Source organism: Sceloporus occidentalis, unplaced genomic scaffold (assembly GCF_023333645.1).
Source record: "Sceloporus occidentalis isolate IW3139 unplaced genomic scaffold, rSceOcc1.0.p SCAF_300, whole genome shotgun sequence".
Classification (NCBI taxonomy): Eukaryota; Metazoa; Chordata; class Lepidosauria; order Squamata; family Phrynosomatidae; genus Sceloporus; species Sceloporus occidentalis.
In genome coordinates, this window is record NW_028317280.1 from 680706 (window position 1) to 687332 (window position 6627).

Consider the following 6627-nt stretch of genomic DNA (forward strand, 5'->3'; position numbering starts at 1 on the left):
TTAGAATGCTCGCTTAGCATGCAAGAGTTAGCGGGATCGATGCCTGCAATCTCCAGTTACTTTATTTATACTTTATAAATTTTCAATAATTTTGTGCTTAACGCTGGCAATAAATTGGAGGGAAACAAACTATATAGACCTTATGCTTTTCCACAGATTTTTCATGTGCTTTTCAAGTGTTTTCTTGGTTTCATGTGTAATTAGAGCAGTACATGCAGCAAGCCCATCAGTACATTATTGCAGCAAATACAGTTTCCCTGTTTAACCTAAAAAGAAGAAAGGTATGTAGGGGAATTAGCTCAAATGGTAGAGTGCTCGCTTAGCATCAAGGGGAATTAGCTCAGATGGTAGAGTGCTCGCTTAGCATGCGAGAGGTAGCAGGATCGATGCCTGCATTCTCCAGTTACTTTATAAATTTTCAATAATTTTGTGCTTAACGGTGGCAATAAATTGGAGGGAAACAAACTATATAGACCTTATGCTTTTCCACAGATTTTTCATGTGCTTTTCAAGTGTTTTCTTGGTTTCAGCAAGCCCATCAGTACATTACATGCAGCAAATACACTGTTTCCATGATTCACCTAAAACAAGGTGCACTATCAAGGGGAATTAGCTCAAATGGTAGACTGCTCGCTTAGCATGCGAGAGGTAGCAGGATCGATGCCTGCATTCTCCAGTTACATTATTTATACTTTATACATTTTCAATAATTTTGTGCTTAACGCTGGCAATAAATTGGAGGGAAACAAACTATATAGACCTTTTGATTTTCCACAGATTTTTCATGTGCTTTTCAAGTGTTTTCTTGGTTTCATGTGTAATTAGAGCAGTACATGCAGCAAGCACATCAGTACATTACTTGCAGCAAATACACTGTTTCCCTGTTTCTCCTAAAACAAGGGACACTATCAAGGGGAATTAGCTCAAATGGTAGAGTGCTCGCTTAGCATGCGAGAGGTAGCAGGAATGATGCCTGCATTCTCCAGTTACTTTATTTATACTTTATAAATTTTCAATAATTTTGTGCTTAACGCTGGCAATAAATTAGAGGGAAACAAACTATATAGACCTTATGCTTTTCCACAGATTTTTCATGTGCTTTTCAAGTGTTTTCTTGGTTTCAGCAAGCCCATCAGTACATTACATGCAGCAAAACACTGTTTCCCTGTTTCACCTAAAACTAGAGACACTATCAAGGGGAATTAGCTCAAATGGTAGAGTGCTCGCTTAGCATGTGAGAGGTAGCAGGATCGATGCCTGCATTCTCCAGTTACTTTATTTATACTTTATAAATTTTCAATAATTTTGTGCTTAACGCTGGCAATAAATTGGAGGGAAACAAACTATATAGACCTTATGATTTTCCACAGATTTTTCATGTGCTTTTCAAGTGTTTTCTTGGTTTCATGTGTAATTAGAGCAGTACATGCAGCAAGCACATCAGTACATTACTTGCAGCAAATACACTGTTTCCCTGTTTCTCCTAATACAAAGGACACTATCAAGGGGAATTAGCTCAAATGGTAGAGTGTTCGCTTAGCATGCGAGAGGTAGCAGGATCGATGCCTGCATTCTCGAGTTACATTATTTATACTTTATAAATTTTCAATAATTTTGTGCTTAACGCTGGCAATAAATTGGAGGGAAACAAACTATATAGACCTTATGCTTTTCCACAGATTTTTCATGTGCTTTTCAAGTGTTTTCTTGGTTTCATGTGTAATTAGAGCAGTACATGTAGCAAGCCCAACAGTACATTACTTGCAGCAAATACACTGTTTCCCTGTTTCACCTAAAACACAGAAAGTTATGTAGGGGAATTAGCTCAAATGGTAGAGCGCTCGCTTTGCATGTGAGAGGCAGCGGGATCAATGCCCACATTCTCCAGTTAATTATGTGTACTTTATACATTTTCGATAAAGTTGTGCTTAACGCTGGCAATAAATTGGAGGGAAACAAACTATATAGACCTTATGCTTTCCCACAGATTTTTCATGTGCTTTTCAAGTGTTTTCTTGGTTTCAGCAAGCCCATCAGTACATTACATGCAGCAAATACCCTGTTTCCCTGTTTCACCTAAAACAAGGGACTCGGTCAAGGGGAATTAGCTCAGATGGTAGAGTGCTCGCTTAGCATGCGAGAGGTAGCAGGATCGATGCCTGCATTATCCAGTTACTTTATTTATACTTTATAAATTTTCAATAATTTTGTGCTTAACGCTGGCAATAAATTGGAGGGAAACAAACTATATAGACCTTATGCTTTTCCACAGATTTTTCATGTGCTTTTCAAGTGTTTTCTTGGTTTCAGCAAGCCCATCAGTACGTTACATGCAGCAAATACACTGTTTCCCTGTTTCACCGAAAACAAGGGACACTATCAAGGGGAATTAGCTCAAATGGTAGAGTGCTCGCTTAGCATGCGAGAGGTAGCAGGATCGATGCCTGCATTCTCCAGTTACTTTATTTATAATTTTTCAATAATTTTGTGCTTAACGCTGGCAATAAATTGGAGGGAAACAAACTATATAGACCTTATGCTTTTCCACAGATTTTTCATGTGCTTTTCAAGTGTTTTCTTGGTTTCATGTGTATTTAGATCAGTACATGCAGCAAGCCCATCAGTACATTACTTGCAGCAAATACACTGTTTCCCTGTTTCACCTAAAAGGTAGAAAGTTATGTAGGGGAATTAGCTCAAATAGTAGAGCGCTAGCATCATGATGACATCACAATGGGTTCATGATGACATCATCATGATGACATCACAATGGGTTCATGATGACATCATCACAATGGGTTCATGATGACATCATCATAATGGGTTAATGACGACGTCATCATGATGTCATCGTAATGGGTTAATGAAGACATCATCATGATGTCATCGTAATGGGTTCATGATGACATCATCATGACGTCATCATAATGGGTTCATGATGACATCGTCATGATGACATCATAATGGGTGCATGATGACATAATAATGGGTTCATGATGACATCATCATGACGACATCATAATTAGTTCATGATGACATCATCATGACGACATCATAATGGGTTCGTGGTGACATCATCACAATGGGTTCATAATGACATCATCATAATGGGTTCATGATGACATCATCATGACGACATCATAATGGGTTCATGATGACATTATCATGACGACATCATAAAGGGTTCATGATGACATCATCATGATGACATCATAATGGGTTCATGATGACATCATCATGATGACATCATAATGGGTTCATGATGATATCATCATGGCAACATCATAATGGGTTCATGATGACATCATCATGACAACATCATAATGGGTTTATGATGACATCATCATGATGACATCACAATGTGTTCATGATGACATCATCATAATGGGTTCATGATGACATCATCACGACGACATCATAATGGGTTCATGATGACATCATCATGAAACCATCATAATAGTTTCATGATGACATCATCATAATGGGTTCATGATGACATCATGATGACATCATAATGGGTTCATGATGACATCATCATGACAACATCATAATGGGTTCATGATGACATCATCATGACAACATCATAATGGGTTCATGATGACATTATCATGACGACATCATAAAGGGTTCATGATGACATAATCATAATGGGTTCATGATGACATCATGACGACATCATAATGGGTTCATGATGACATCATCATGACGACATCATAATGGGTTCATGATGACATTATCATGACGACATCATAAAGGGTTCATGATGACATAATCATAATGGGTTCATGATGACATCATGACGACATCATAATGGGTTCATGATGACATCATCATGACGACATCATAATGGGTTCATGATCACATCATCATGACGACATCATAATGGGTTCATGATGACATCATCATGGTAACATCATAATGGGTTCATGATGACGACATCATAATGGGTTCATGATGACGACATCATAATGGGTTCATGATGACGACATCATAATGGGTTCATGATGACGACATCATAATGGGTTTATGATGACATCATCATGATGACATCACAATGTGTTCATGATGACATCATCATAGTGGGTTTATGATGACATCATCATGACGACATCATAATGGGTTCATGATGACATCATCATGATGACATCATCACAATGGTCATCATGATGACCTTATGCTTTCCCACAGATTTTTCATGTGCTTTTTCAGTGTTTTCTTGGTTTCAAGTGTAATTAGAGCAGTACATGCAGCAAGCCCATCAGTACATTTCTTGCAGCAAATACACTGTTTCCCTGTTTCACCTAAAATGTAGAAAGTTGTGTAGGGGAATTAGCTCAAATGGTAGAGCGCTCGCTTTGCATGCGAGAGGCAGCGGGATCAATGCCCGCATTCTCCAGTTAATTATTTATACTTTATACATTTTCAATAATGTTGTGCTTAACGCTGGCAATAAATTGGAGGGAAACAAACTATATAGACCTTATGCTTTCCCACATATTTTTCATGTGCTTTTCAAGTGTTTTCTTGGTTTCAGCAAGCCCATCAGTACATTACATGCAGCAAATACACTGTTTCCCTGTTTCACCTAAAACAAGGGACACTATCAAGGGGAATTAGCTCAGATGGCAGAGTGCTCGCTTAACATGCAACAGTTAGCAGGATCGATGCCTGTATTATCCAGTTACTTTATTTATACTTTATAAATTTTCAATAATTTTGTGCTTAACGCTGGCAATAAATTAGAGGGAAACAAACTATATAGACCTTCTGCTTTTCCACAGATTTTTCATGTGCTTTTCAAGTGTTTTCTTGGTTTCAGCAAGCCCATCAGTACATTACATGCAGCAAATACACTGTTTCCCTGTTTCACCTAAAACAAGGGACACTATCAAGGGGAATTAGCTCAGATGGTAGAGTGCTCGCTTAACATGCGACAGTTAGCAGGTTCAATGCCTGCATTATCCAGTTACTTTATTTATACTTTATAAATTTTCAATAATTTTGTGCTTAACGCTGGCAATAAATTAGAGGGAAACAAACTATATAGACCTTCTGCTTTTCCACAGATTTTTCATGTGCTTTCCAAGTGTTTTCTTGGTTTCAGCAAGCCCATCAGTACGTTACATGCAGCAAATACACTGTTTCCCTGTTTCACCGAAAACAAGGGACACTATCAAGGGGAATTAGCTCAAATGGTAGAGTCCTCGCTTAGCATGCGACAGGTAGCAGGATCGAAGCCTGCATTCTCCAGTTACTTTATTTATAATTTTTCAATAATTTTGTGCTTAACGCTGGCAATAAATTGGAGGGAAACAAACTATATAGACCTTATGCTTTTCCACAGATTTTTCATGTGCTTTTCAAGTGTTTTCTTGGTTTCATGTGTAATTAGAGCAGTACATGCAGCAAGCCCATCAGTACATTACTTGCAGCAAATACACTGTTTCCCTGTTTCACCTAAAAGGTAGAAAGTTATGTAGGGGAATTAGCTCAAATAGTAGAGCGCTAGCATCATGATGACATCACAATGGGTTCATGATGACATCATCATGATGACATCACAATGGGTTCATGATGACATCATCACAATGGGTTCATGATGACATCATCATGGCGACATCATAATGGGTTCATGATGATATCATCATGACAACATCATAATGGGTTCATGATGACATCATCATAATGGGTTAATGATGACATCATCATGATGTCATCGTAATGGGTTAATGAAGACATCATCATGATGTCATCGTAATGGGTTCATGATGACATCATCATGACGTCATCATAATGGGTTCATGATGACATCGTCATGATGACATCATAATGGGTGCATGATGACATAATAATGGGTTCATGATGACATCATCATGACGACATCATAATTAGTTCATGATGACATCATCATGACAACATCATAATGGGTTCGTGGTGAGATCATCACAATGGGTTCATAATGACATCATCATAATGGGTTCATGATGACATCATCATGACGACATCATAATGGGTTCATGATGACATTATCATGACGACATCATAAAGGGTTCATGATGACATCATCATGACGACATCATAATGGGTTCATGATGACATCATCATGATGACATCATAATGGGTTCATGATGACATCATCATGGCAACATCATAATGGGTTCATGATGACATCATCATGACAACATCATAATGGGTTTATGATGACATCATCATGATGACATCACAATGTGTTCATGATGACATCATCATAATGGGTTCATGATGACATCATCACGACGACATCATAATGGGTTCATGATGACATCATCATGAAACCATCATAATAGGTTCATGATGACATCATCATAATGGGTTCATGATGACATCATGATGACATCATAATGGGTTCATGATGACATCATCATGACAACATCATAATGGGTTCATGATGACATCATCATGACAACATCATAATGGGTTCATGATGACATTATCATGACGACATTATAAAGGGTTCATGATGACATAATCATAATGGGTTCATGATGACATCATGACGACATCATAATGGGTTCATGATGACATCATCATGACGACATCATAATGGGTTAATGATGACATCATCATGACGACATCATAATGGGTTCA

The 6627-nt window shown here is 37.8% G+C and overlaps 2 non-coding genes across 2 annotated transcripts; both read left to right on the top strand.

Annotated features, from left to right (window-relative positions):
• Positions 1-329: 329 nt before the first annotated feature.
• TRNAA-AGC (transfer RNA alanine (anticodon AGC)) lies at positions 330-402 on the top strand. The gene has a single exon. It is a non-coding gene; the product is annotated as a tRNA-Ala (tRNA).
• Positions 403-4323: 3921 nt separating this feature from the next.
• TRNAA-UGC (transfer RNA alanine (anticodon UGC)) lies at positions 4324-4396 on the top strand. Its single transcript has one exon. It is a non-coding gene; the product is annotated as a tRNA-Ala (tRNA).
• Positions 4397-6627: the final 2231 nt, after the last annotated feature.